The sequence below is a fragment of the Stenella coeruleoalba genome (assembly GCF_951394435.1).
Source record: "Stenella coeruleoalba genome assembly, chromosome: 14".
Classification (NCBI taxonomy): domain Eukaryota; kingdom Metazoa; phylum Chordata; class Mammalia; order Artiodactyla; family Delphinidae; genus Stenella; species Stenella coeruleoalba.
This window is the reverse complement of record NC_137160.1, coordinates 1,604,608-1,618,556: the sequence shown is the minus strand read 5'-3', so window position 1 is coordinate 1,618,556 and position 13,949 is coordinate 1,604,608. Positions and strand designations below refer to the sequence as shown.

Sequence of the window (13,949 nt, the reverse complement as noted above, 5' to 3'; positions counted from 1 at the left end):
GGATGAAAATCAGTACTTTTGAACAATTTCTCCCCAACGAGCCAGTGATATCAATTCCCTCGCAATTTCTGCAGATACACATTTCCCAAAGCGGATGCTCTGGGTGGCCCGGGACATATGGGGGCGGCTCAAAAACTCCTCCTCTGGACAAACGAGGCTGAGAACTAACCAACTTAGTCCAACCAAGTTAACCCGGCCGCGTTCACACATCCAGTGTTGCCACAGGTCGGACGTAGAAGAACCGGCTGTCTCTCTGGACCCCATGGGCACGGCCACTGCCAAGGGCGGGCACAGAAAACGAGGAGGGACAGCCGGACGCCCCGGGCACGCGGGGCAGAGAGGGGATATGTTTGGGCTCCACGTGCCACTCCTGGGGCTGATGCACTTCATGGTGACGGCGGCTTTTCCCTGAAACCTCACTGGTGCTTAATTTCTGGTTTCACGTCACTGTTTTAGTAAGACCATAAAGAACAGAGCACAGGGCAGAAAAACCTGGATCCAAACAATGGATGGAGAGGATTCCCTCTCCATCTGGCCAGCGAGTTTCTGTGTGGCCCTAAAATCACTTCTCTCTCGCCACATCAACATCTCTATTATTTCATCAGAAAAAAAAGAAAACATCTTTATGTCTCTCTCTCTCCCTCATGTGACCCTTAAGGACAAAAAAGTCCACAAGGAAGGAGATCTGGCCCCAGCCCAGCCTGGAGCCCGGGCCTCGGGAACCCCTGAATGTCACGAGCCTGCTTCCTTGTCTGTAACCTGGGACTCACCGCGCCGGCTCCAGAGACCTCACATCACAGGAGATGCCAGAGACGGGCCCGGGAAACAGCGCAGTGCCATACAGAATGCGTCTGCTGTGATTAAAGGTGACAAGAACCAACAACGTCTCAAAGCGTTCTCTCGTCCCTACTGGGAAGGCTGTGCACACGCGTGTCTGTGTGCATGTGTGTATGCTTGTGTGTATACATGTGCATATGCCTGTGTGCATGTTTGCACGTGTACATGCGTGTTGTGGTTCATTGTTTGTGCATGCATGTGTGTCTGTGTATATATACGTGTGACTTGTGGATGGTGTGTACATACATGCCCGTGTATATACATGTCTGTGTGTAGATTAACATGTGAGCATGCATGTCTTGTGTGTATGTGTGCCTTGTGTGTACGCATGTGCACGTGTGCGTACCCGTGTCGGTCCCCACGGCAAGCGCAGGGGCTTGTGGTCCTGAAGACCGGCGTTCCGGCTGCCCGGCTTCGGTGCCGTACCCAGCTCTGGACTTGCCCTGTTTCCACACGTCCACCGTTTGGGGGATGCTTCCACCAATGGTCTGGACCCCGGGAACTCCCTCTGGTAACTAGTAAGTCATGATAAATCATACGGCGACATTTTAAATCACCACGAAGTCCAGTCTTTAGTAAGAATGCCTATCACGACATTCAGTGAAAAAGCATGAGACGAGAGTAACACATGGTCTCTGCTGTGCGTGAAACAGAAAAAGTAACAGAGATAACACAAGAAAACAGGTTTGTTGGGAGATGAACAATTCCTTTCATTTTGTTCTGCCTCTGAGAATGTTGTAGTTTTTATGCAATGATCTCACAGTAACGTGTTACAAAAGGAGAAAGCAGAAAGCCACTTTTGACGTAGGGGCCGGGGAGCATGTGCGGGAATGGAAATTGGGTTGGAAGAGCCAGGCAGCAGGGCACCCTCCCTGGGGACCGTGCTGGGGCAAGTTCACGTTGAGTGAGAGGCAGAGGGCCAGCTGCGCAGGGGCAGGGAGCCGTGGGGCCCAGGTCTGTCCTCTGCACCTGCCCGTGGGCCCAGCAAAGAGATTTCATGTTATTATTTTTTGCCCCCAAGCTCACTCTGACACCCGCTCTGCCACATTGCGTGCGAATGTGAGTCGGACTCTGGCCCCTCCCATCACTGTCCCTGGGGAGTGAGGCCTGCTGCTGGGCTCCCGCCGGGGCCACACTGGGGCCACACTGGGCCCACCAGCGCTAGAGTGGAAGCAGCAGGTGCCAGGCGGGCGCTGAGGGGCGGCAGCAGATCTGAGGCCTCGGGGCCCCCAGCCAGCGGGGATTCTAACACACGACAGGGCCCTCGCCCCACCACAGAGGTCCTCACGCTGCTACCCGACGAGCCCTCCCTGGGGTCACCGTGGACACAGGAAAAGGAATTACTGCGGCCATAAGCGGACAATGTGTCCCTCCCAGAGGCCAATCTGCAGCTGAAAGAGGACAGGACGATACTCCCTGTCCCCAGGGCGCTCGTTTCCTTCCCAGGTCCCCCTGCCACGGCACCCTCTGTCCGTCATAAACCCTGGTGCCCACCTAAACGGCCCCGAGGGTTTTCATGCCAACTCTCTGAAGGGCTGTTTATTTGCCTCAACTACAAACCATGTTGACGACACTCCCAGTTTGGAACAAACATGCGAAACAAACAAAGTTACCCAGGAGAAGAGCATGATTTTTATTGCAGGAATGGCACACGTGGGGCGGCATTCAGAAAGCTGTATCTGCCACTAGTTCAATCAAGCCTTTAGTGAGCACCTACTGCGTCCCACCATCATACTGGGTACCGGGCATGAGAAGATGAGCACCTACTGCGTCCCACCATCATACTGGGTACCGGGCATGAGAAGATGAAAAAGACACGGCAGCCCATCCAGAGGCCGAAACACACACACACACACACACACACACACACACACACACACACACACACACGAATTGCTGCGGCTCATAAATGCCACAAGGAGGGAGTGTGGAGGCCGAGCCAGGGCCTGGCGTCCACACGAGGGGCCCGGGCTCCCGAGAGCGTTGCCCGGCTTTTTCTGAGTCAAGCTTAAGTACAGAAAAAGCAGATTGCTTCAAAGAGGATTTAACTTTTTAACACTGACCATTTCTGAAACCAGCCCTTCCCACCTCGTGGAAATGTCAGCTGGGTGCCCCGGGGTGGACACGCCTGGCTCTGCTAAGAATGAGGCTGCGTCTCGAGGCTCGAGGGGCACGAAGCTTCATCAGACACACGCAGCATCACCTCAGCACCTGCGGGATGCCGGGATCCCACGGCAAGCTCGATTACTAAGTGACAGAGCGCCCTTGGCCTCTGCAAACGCACAATATCATAACCCGTGCTGGGAGGCGGGGAGGCACGTTTAATACCTAATGCTCTAGTGGTTCCCCATCTCAAAGATTTCAAGAGACAATCAGGGAAAACAAAAGCAGAATGGACAGTTACGAAAAGCAAATTGGAGGGTATAGACAAATTGAATTATTCTAATAAGATGTCTCTTTGAGAGTTTTCTTCATCAGGCCCAAACCTGACTGCTAATTAAGTTATTCCACTGGAAAGGAGAACGTGTATCACTTTTTTTTTTTTTTTAAAGAACCACTTTATAACCTTTAGTCCCATTCCTGCTTTGGGCCACAGGGGTGTAAACCTGTAATTAACAACTTCTTTATTGCTTCCGCAGTAGTGATTGCCATGTATAGCCCTAAGGCAGCGAGAATAAAATCCTTCCTAACCCTCCTCCACTCTCCTCCCCACGTTCAACCGGGCACCCTGGTTGTTATTCGATCTCGCCAAGATTTCACCTTTCACGAAACCTCGTGCTCACCGGGCAGTTCCCGCACCGTGACCTCCCCTCAAGGCGATCAATACGTCCGCTGTAATAATTCCCTCCTTGCAGAGAAGCCTGGAAAGAAAAGGGGGAAAAGAAAAAACATACAGGCCGGGCTGAGATTAGATTATCAATTATCAGGAAACTGTCTGCAACTTCAAAGGGCCGGGAGCTGGGGAAAGCACAGTTTATCGTGACTGTAAGAGTCCTCAATTATTTCCAAGCGGCCCAGATGTGGAGCAGCGTGGGGCCAGCAACTCTGGTCGGGGGTAGGGGGGGCTCGATGGGGAAGTGGGGAAGCGGCACTTCCTCTGGAATGTGAGTTGTCCGTTCTGGGTCAAAAGTGACAACACGGGGACACTGGGTGTGCCGGCGCCTCAGCCCAGCCACTCAGGTCCACGCGGGGCCAGCACTGCTTCAAGGACACCAGGACGCTCTCATCCCCTCCCTGAAACTCCAGCTTCACGCTGGTCAACAGATGGCAAAGAGTATGTCCAAGGATGATGCCTCCACGGTCCGCAAAGCTTCAGGACCTACGGCCTGAGGACGCAGGCGGCGGGGACACACCAGCCTGGGAGCAGAGCATCAGTGACTGACATCACTTTCTGATTAGAATTCGGCGGAGTTTTTTGGGTTTTGCTTATTTTGGGCTTTTTCCAGTGGGATTATTGAGACCTTGATTTGACCCACGGTATCTCAGAACTAACCAGAACAATGGAAAATTAATGTAATGTTTATCAATACAGAGAAAAGTCCTCTGGCTAAAAAGATACCAAATAAAAAACAATTAAATTCTCCTGCGGTCACGGGGCTGGTTAATGAACAGCCCTTGCTGTGTGCAGAGCACCAGAGTGGAATTCCTTCCACAGCTGCTGCCAGCCGGCCCGGCCTCTGCTTCTCCAAACCCACCTGCTCTGGAGGGCGAGCCGTCCACACTCAGCAGAGCCTGGCCCTGCCGCCCAGTAGGAACCCTGTCTGAGCAGCGCGTCGTCTTTTGTGTGTCTGGGGCGGGGCGGGGGGTCCTTTCAGAGGGAGAGCACATTCCCTCCCAACAGAGAAGAGCCAGCTTTCAGTTGCCCTCCCCCAGTTTAATTTTCACGGACTCGAATTCCCAAATTACTATTTTTTAGAGCACAGCCTCTCAGAGAGAGCACCCTTCTTGTTCTGATTTCATCATTTGTTTCCAACTTTTAAATTCACTGTGTGTGTCAGTGTAGCTTGAATAAATGAAATATATAGAACCTTCCGTTCTCATTTTATTTTTGAGTTGGGGGAAGGATCTCTACCTATGGGGGAAAAACACACAATTATTTCTAAAAACTGAGAAAGGATAAAGCGAAATTCTTTTTAAGACCAGCCATAATCCCAACATCCAGGGGCAATCCAGGTAATACTCTGTCGTATTTCAATCTTCTTTCCAGTTACTTTTACATTTTGACATCATATGGTTCTTATCATTTTAACTCTACTTTTTTCAAAAAACTTTCTTAAAGTTTTCCATGTCCTTGAAAGCTCTACAGATAACTTTAAAGACTATGCAATAGTCTGTCATATAGAAAGTAGTGGTTAGAGCCACTCAGTACTACCTTGCATCAGTTACCCCAGGAGGTGGCCGCTTTCCTGGGCCTTTCTGTGATCTGATCACAGGTCTTCGCGAGGACCCGATAGTCCCCGTGTAATAGATGAGAGACTGTGGAGCAAAGATGTCTCGTCCAAGATCTCACGGTAAGTAACCAAGATGCCTGCAGGGGCTTACGGTTCCCAAGCCAGCTCTCACCCTCCATCCTCAGCCCGGAGTCAGCTCCACCCTTTCACTCTGTTTGAACATCCAAATTGTTTCCAGTTTTTCACTGCACAGATCTCATTTTCATGTATCCAACTTCTTCCCCACTACCCAAAATGTATCCAGAACCATAGAGATGTAGCCAGGCTGATTTGTTTTACTTCCTTTCTTGTTTCCCCTGGCAACAGTGAACTGGCAGTGCAGTGGGTGGGGCCCAGGTGGAAGAGAGAAACAGAAGCAAAGAACCTAGATGGTCTATAAAACAAAGAACCACAAAAACAAACAAAACAGAGTCCTTGAACTGACCAAGGCTGTGACCTGGGCGTCAGGGAGAGACCCGTCTGGCCTTCTGCAAGTTGTAAATTAACTGCTACACGGTCGCCGGACACCAGGCCCGTGAGGGGACAGAACCACCTGTGACTTCGGGGCAGAAAGGGCCACTCAGACCTCTTGCCTCTGCCTGCCTGGGGGCTGCCGGGTCTGTGCCGTCAGAACAACACGCTGGCAGATGTGGTTTCAGACGCTGCTGCCTCACTTTAGAATATCTACAACTCGGATTTTCAGAAGGGCCAACCAACCCAGAGGAAAACGAAGAGCAGATGTTACTCTGGAAACCAACCCTTCAGCCGTGTGTCAAGAGGCCACCGTCGCCAGGAAGTCCCTCACAGGTGGGCGTCCACATCACCAGAGCTGCAATGTAATGGCTACCAACCGACATCCTTGTTAGCATTTCAAGAAAAAGTATTCAAGCGAATGGATTTCCCTTCACACTTTAAAAATAATGACAAGGCAGCACAGAGATGTGTCTGTGTTTTCTGAACAGACGCGGCGAGCATCCTTCTCTGGCCTGGCAGCCGTCTGACATCTTCATAATCCAAACCACTAAAAATTCTTACAAGACCAAAGCTCAGTTCCCTCTTTTGCAACGACTTTTTTTTGCTACCTTTTAATGAGCCGAATTGCTAGTCCAGACATGCTAGGGAAGGAGCGAGTGCCAAGTGGAGAGACCCTTGCCTTTATGTGCGCCTCTCTGAGATAAAATAAAATGATACGTAATCTTGAGTTACGTCACGATGCAAAATGCTGTGGTTTCCTGGAAAATGTGGAGCTAATCAGTTATTCATTAGGAATTAACTAGAGCATCAGTTGTCAGATTAAACTCCTTTAAAATTCCCAGTTTCCCTTTCAGGGTGTTAACACTCTAAGTATACTGAGTCCTTTGTGTATATTTAAGCAGGAAAGAGGAGAAGGCTTTCTCATGCGCAAACGGAAAAAGAAAACAAAAGTATCCTTTGCTGCTGTTGTCCAGCCAGCACTTGGTGATTTGCCGCAGTGGCTCAGACTCAAAGCCGCAGACACACACTCGGCCACATGTGTGTCCGACAGGCAGAACCGTCAACTGCCCCAAAGGGCCAGAGGCGGATGTCAGTGGGGGATTATGCCCTCCTCGGCGTCATTCTTCCCTGTGTCCGCCCCCAAAGCCAGTTAATCGCCGCGTCCAGCTCTCCAACTCCCCACCCCACTTTCTCCGCAAACTGTAAACTGTAAACACGCTTCCTTGATGAGCTTCGTTGCTTCAAAACAGCCCATCTTAGCCCAGTACTGTCTTGAAAGACATAATCTAGAAACTGTAAAACATCACACTACTTACTTTTGGCAAAGATGTTACACGATTTTCTATCGCTACCCATGCAATAGCCATGTCTACACAGGTATTTTATGTGGCTTCAGGTGAGAACCACGGATTTTCCTTTTCTGTGTCCATTTACTTGGTTTGGCCGTGTGTCCTGAGTGTCTTCTAGAGGCCATGTGTGCAGGAGAGGGGAGGACCCTGACTGGCGGCTGCGAGCTGCCTGAGTGGAACCAGGGGACCAGGCATAGGTTTTGATTCCATGATTTAGTGTACACTCAAGAACTGTGGACAAAGATTTCAACTTAAAAAAAAAAAGTGTTTCAAGCGGCTGGAAACATTTTAGAAATTTCTGTACTTTTTCTTCTTCCCCCCACATATTTAGTTGGGTATTTTTAAAACTTTGTAGTATCTCCCATGTTTTGTCTAGATGCTTTTAAAGAAAGAATTTCTTCCGAAGTTTGTGAGCCTTTTGAGGGAAGCCTGGCTGTGTCTCTCCTTGTGTGGGTGGCACCATAAAAGTCCCTTTTTTATTCAAATCTCCCCAGGATCGAGTAAAGCTCTGAAGCCACCGGCAGAGAAGCAGTAACAGATGTGACGGGCGTAAGGCGTCAACATGAGAAACAGGAGTCTGACCTAAGGCTTTTTAATATAAATAATAATTCGCACTTGCTGAGAGCAACTGGGTTAAAACAGTCCTTATATATGACACACAAAGGTAAAAACCTGGCATTAAGGCTTCGTTTGTCAATCATCCTACGAAGTTCCAGCACACAGAACAAGACACGTACAAAGTTTATCCACCTAAGTGTATGGTGAATATTCATATGTTTTTGCCAGCGTGTCACTGATGACGAAATACTGGTAGTTCTTTTTCCAATCAGTGGTCGCTGACATCACAGGGACACGTACGTGCACAGGAGATCTGGGCCCAACAAAGTGGTAAACGTTCTCTCTGTGGATGTCATTTTCCTTCCTGGAGCTAACAGCTCACTTCATTTTGACGTGGTAAGCATTCCTAATAATGAAAGTTAAATCAGAACCCACTGGGCTGGGAACCAGAGTGTCACAGACAGAGATCAATTTTCTCAGTGTTAAAAGACCACCACTGCTTACTGTGTGTTAACCGAGCGTGCCTCACGCCTACCACAACAATACCACATTGCATATTACTTATAAGATATGATTGTATTCACAGTAACCAAGACATGGAGACAACCTAAATGTCATCGACAGATGAATGGATAAAGACGACGTGGTACATATATACAATGGCATACTACTCAGCCATAAAGAGAATGAAATAATGCCACTCAGGGCAACATGGGTGGACCCAGAGATTATCATACTAAGTGAAGGAAGTCAGACAGAGCAAGACAAATACCATATGATATCACTTATGTGTGGAATCTAAAATATGACACTAATGAACACATCTAAGAAACAGAAACAGACTCACAGAGGTAGAGAACAGACTGGTGAAGGGCGGGTAGAAGAGGGATGGACTGGGAGTTTGGGGCCAGCAGATGCAAACCAGTCTGTAAAGGGAGGATAAACAACAAGGTCCTACTGTGCAGCACGGGGCACTGTATACAATTTCCTGTGATAAACCGTCATGGAAAAGAATATAAAAAAGAATGTCTATGTGTGTATAACTGAGTCACTTGGCCGTACAGCAGAAATGAACACAACATTGTAAATCAACTGTACTTCAATATAAAAATAAATTAATAAAAAAAGATATGATTCTGAAGCAACGAGACTAACAGGTTTAAACAAATGCACTGATTTCAATATGCAAACACACAGTTATCCGGGAAGCCGGGTGGTCTTTCTGTTTCTCTCCTCGAACCAAAGCCACTCCAGGGAGCCTGTTTCCAAGTCGTCCTTAGAGCCACCGGAAACCAGCCTCCTCTCTCACGGCCGCCCTGGAGCTGGCCCAAGTGGTCCCGCAGCCTCAAGGCGCCCTGCTCATCACAGCTGGTCCTGGGTGCCTCTGTGCCCACACAGTGTGACACTCGGCCCACAGGGCTCTGCCCGCAGCCATGGGCAGCGGGGCTGCTCTGCATTCAGATCGTATCCTTGGGCAACGGAAGTTTCTTTTGACCAAATGTACAACCAGGCTCAGAAGTGATTGTTCTGAAGAAGGCTCTATTTGGATGCATAAATTCTATGTTTGTTAAGTAAACCTGTCTCTTTGTCGTCATACCTTCCATGCCTTCAGAAAGCCTATACGGCGGAGTGAGTATTTCATCCTAATTTCAAGATTTCAATTACTACTGTTATGAATACATTATTGGTTTTATTATTAATGATGAAAACAGCAGCTAATGTTGAATAACACACTAAAGCACTGTCCACACGTGCCCTCACTCTGTCCTCACAACGACCCCGTGAGACAGGAATCCCAACTCCCCCCACTTTTCACAGCAGAAAACTGAGCACAGAGGCCCCTGGACGCCCCACTCTGACGTGGGCAGGGGGCGCAGGCGGGGGAGCAGGGAGGCCGTCCGGGACACGGACCCACCCAGAGGCTCAGAACCACCCACGGGAAAAAGGAGCAGCCCGCGGTGGGCAGGCCCTCCAGGGTCACACCAGCTCCCGGCCACGGCCTCGCGGGCCAGCAGACGGGACAGGTGGTGGTGGGCTCTCCTGGACCCCGGCCGAGCTGCAGGAGGCCTCTGGTCCCCAGGGAGTGAGACACTCGGGGGGCGCAGGGGCCGAAGCCTCCGTCTACACCCAAGTTCTGCAAGCTCAGCTCAGCCGATGGAGCCAGCCAGCCCCCAAGGACCCCCGGGTGCCCGTGGGAGACCAGATGCCCTGGGACTCTGTGCTAGTCTGTGAAGCAGCATCAAGGCCACAGCAGCCAAGACACAGGGCTCAGGGCCTCCCGGCACCTGTGCGCTGACGACCGGCCTTAGAGCCAGAGAGCCGGTTCCTGTCCCGCCCCCTCACCAGCTGTGTGAGGTCCAGGCAGCAACACCCCGAGCCCCAGAGTCCTAGCGGTTGGATGAGGTGGACGAGGACCGCCCACCTCCCGGCGCTGCCGGGTCAGGGGAGAAGTGATGCACGTACGGGAGCCCACGGAGCCTGTCGCTTTGTGGGTCCTCCGAAGACGGCCGGCCCCAGACCGCAGTCCTTTAGCGGTTGTCCGGATCACGCTACGCTGAACTCGGACAGTTATGGGGTAGGAGAGCGCGACTTTTATTCATTCAACAAACAACTGTAATACAAAAAGTGCGTTTGACACCGGAATAGTCCCCGAATCAGCACTCTCTTCACAGAGATTCAGATGCTCGGCCCCAGGAGACCCGACTTCTTACAATGAAACACTTCAGTCTTCAGGCAACTCAGCCAGATCCCTTTAAAACAAACCCTATGCAGGACCGCTCTACAGAAGGAAAGGGTAACCTATTCCCAGCAGAGGCCGCGCTGGCTTCGAACAGGACTCAGTGCGGCTACGTTTCACAGGCACCCAGGACGCCGAGCCCTTGGGGTTTTGCCAGGGGGTGACGGTTATTTGTTTGGTTTTTGAAAGCTCTTAACCTACATAAGGCTTGGGAAATCAAGGGCCTAAGAAAGAAACTAGAGAAGCCTGTGGACCCACAGTAACGGCATCAGCTCCATTAACAGGTCCATTAACTGGTGATACAAACAGCGAGGCAGCCCAAGGGGGGCTGCCACCCCCAGAGCACGTGTGTTTGGGCCGAGCCGGGACCTCGGGGGGGCGGAGGTCCCTGCCTGAGCTCTGCCGGGGGGCGGGGGGGGCTCAGGGAGAGGCTGCTCCGAAGAGACTGACAAACGTGAGTCAGGCCCCCCTTTATTTAGTGCCGAGTGATAAGCAGAAAAGCAGCCCGCTTCTCGCTCGTGGGAGAAAGGGCTCCAGGCTCTCATTCAGAAGACCGGGCTCCGGGTCCTCTACCAGAAGCGATCCCCCCACCCGCGCCACGTCCACCTACCAGGTAGCAGTTACCTTATCTGTGAAATGACAATAACCAGGTGAAGTGGAAAGCCCAAGGCAGACCTAGGTCCTCGTGGCCAGAGGGTCCGGGGCTGCCCAGACCCTGCTGGGCTCCTTCCTGGGCCTCCGTCCCAGGACGCTTCTGCAGCCTTGCTTTCAGTCAGTGGTCAATTCTCACTTAGCTGCAGCTGAGAACACACCCAAAGCTTTTCTTCCCAGAGTTTACACACTTACCAGAGGCTCTTGTTTTTGTTTTTAAGGCTACAAAGCCTTTAGGTTTCAAATAAATTAATACCTGAAGAAATGATTCCAATAATAAGCAGGGCATACTTTCAGTTCAATTTAACAAATTTCAAGGAGCGCTGTCTATACAGGGATGTACATATTTCAGGACACGATAAGAAAGGGCAACGCTTTCTGCCTGCAGTGAGTTTGCGATTTAGGGAAAAGCAGTAGGGGGTGGGGAAGCCAAGATAACACACAGGCGAGAGGCAGAGGGAGATAAACGCCCTGAAGGGAGGAGACAGAGGACACCCAGAGAATTTGGAGGCTCACGAGTCGCCTCCAGCCAGAAAACGCAGCAAGTGTGGACAGGGGTCCGCACGTGCCGAGGGGCCCGAAAGCGGGAGACGCTTCCTAAGTAGAGGAGGGAGGAGACCAAGGCCCCCGCAGGCAGGCGAGAGGAGGCTCCCCAGCTCCACCCACCCTCCTGGCCATGCGGGTCATGCCAGGAATGCTCCTAGCGACAGCAACTCAGGTAGGAAAACAGGTGACGGCAGCAAAGGCAAGAAGCCTCTGAAATCAAAGGTGAATGAAAAATGCAGACAGCAAAACTTTGTTAAGACGCTCTCCTCATCAAACGGGCCCCCCCAAAGCACTGACTTAGAAACTGACGTGCTTCCATACGACCAGTCTTCTCAAAGAAGTTCCAAGGAAGCCCCTGATTTCGTTCCACTTTCTTAGTTATTTCACGCAGAAGGGCAGGGGCTCCAGGGCGCCACCCCAGGAACTCATTACCTGCAGTGAAATCCTCGGTTCTCTATTTCACGTCCACCTCAGCAGAACATAAGAAGTTATTCACGCTGCACCTGTGAATGCTGAGTGGTACACACTTTGCAGATGTCTGGGAATTGTGCAAATATTGGGCCTCACTGTGAGCAATCCTGAAAGGTGCTCCATTAATCCCCAGGCCCTGATCAGGACGATCCCAGGAGCGATGCCACCGTTTGCAACAGGAATGGTGGAGCTTTGTCATAAGAGGTGTCTGGTTTAGAATTCAGCTTACCTCGGAAACACGCACCTACGTGGAGTAACAAAGGCAAGCAAAGAAACCGAATGGCAAGCATGCAAAATGACAAGGGAGCTTGTTCCTCTAGCGTGGAAAAGGTTCTAAAGCACTTTCGCTGCAATTTGCATTGCAGTTTGTAAGATTTATCAGTTCTCATTCAGGTCACCAAAACTACAGTGGAGAATTTGATATTAATTGGAACATTAATACTGCATTTCTAAGCTAAATGATGCCCCTGGGATTCCAAAGGAAATTTCAGAAATGCGTGGCTGAAACGCTCCACGTAACCAGACATGCCGAGCCCTGCATCAGGTATTCATTCGAATGGATTTTTCCTTCAGCACGTCCACGGGCACTCCGTAAATTGGTGGATAAAGCAAATGCGTTCGTGTAAACTGGTTTGATTAGCACCTCTTGCCCTTCCAAATGAGGGAATAACATTCTGTAATTCTCTAACAGAAGCTATCTCAATCAGGTCTATTCAATATGCACTGCATCCCTTAAAGATTCCAGTTTTATTAAAAGCCAAACAATTACCTAACCCAGGACATTCCACAAATGAGAAGGAATCGTTAGGGTTTCCTTCTTCGCAGAGGCTGTGAATCAGTGGAAATGTATCCCCCAACGCGATGAAATATCAACAGCGTCGAATTCTGGGCGTTATCTCACCCCGAGTGCAGAGTCCTCAAGGCACTGAGCCCCAGCCTGCCCTCTCTCGCTTTTACCTTCTGCTGGGTTACATTCAGCCTCAAGCTTTCACAAGTTCTCTGAGAAGACGGACCTTGTTTGAAGCTTCCCTGGAGCGGCCCCAACAGGACCACAGCACGAAGGGTCGGGTCGGTACTGCGGCTCACCTGGTTGCCACGGCAGCAGCACCTCCAGCTCAGGTTGGAGCTCCTCCTTTGCCCTCTGTGCCCACAGCCAGGGAGATGTGGGCCCGGGACAAGGGGGCCCACTTCTCCCACGGCCACCGAATGTCAAAGTCTGAGGCATGGGGATCACAAGAAAGCTCTTGGGTCTGAGTTCAGCCCAGATGATTCATCCAGGTTCCTTGTCCACATGTCCCATCTGTCTGTCCTTCCCAACTGCCTGGTCTGGCCGACTTCAGGCCCTAACACCAGGTGCAGGAGGAACGGCCCTTTTTGACGGCGTCTTACCAGCTCCACAAGTGCTGACGGCCAAGCCCCATAAAACAGCCCCTTATTACAGATCCCTCGCAGCGGTTCTCACTCTCTGCTTGGACCCTGACACACGTATTGCTGAGGGGCAAAACCTGGGAGTGAACCAAATGTCCTTCAGCTAGGAGAAGGGCTGAGTACTTCCTGCTGTATCTACGTTAGGAAGAACACAGAACCTCGAGAGGAAACGAACTGCAGCGAATCACCACAATGGGGTGAACTGTGTCATCACAACGTTGACGCAAGAAGCCAGACCAAAAAAATGCACACTCCGTGAGTCACCACGTTTAGTCCCCAAACCACAAAACTGAGGCAGACCATCAGAGGCTGGGACAGCGCTTACCCTTCAAGGTAAAGACAAGGACCCAGCTCTGCTGAGGGCTCTGTGGTCCCCTCCTGTCTCGGCCGTCGTTACACGGATCTTAACTTTTGGACAATTTACTGAACAAAAACAAAAGCCTGTGAGGTGGTGGACCCCGTACGGAC

The 13,949-nt window shown here is 50.9% G+C and overlaps 1 long non-coding RNA gene across 2 annotated transcripts in view; it reads right to left on the bottom strand.

The window, feature by feature from the left end:
- Positions 1 to 13,949, bottom strand: part of LOC307197169 — a 154,641-nt gene that overhangs the window by 119,401 nt on the left and 21,291 nt on the right. For both annotated transcript variants that reach the window (XR_013831341.1, XR_013831342.1), the window contains exon 2: positions 3,621 to 3,698. This is a non-coding gene — a long non-coding RNA (uncharacterized lncRNA). The remainder of the gene's footprint in view (positions 1 to 3,620; positions 3,699 to 13,949) is intronic.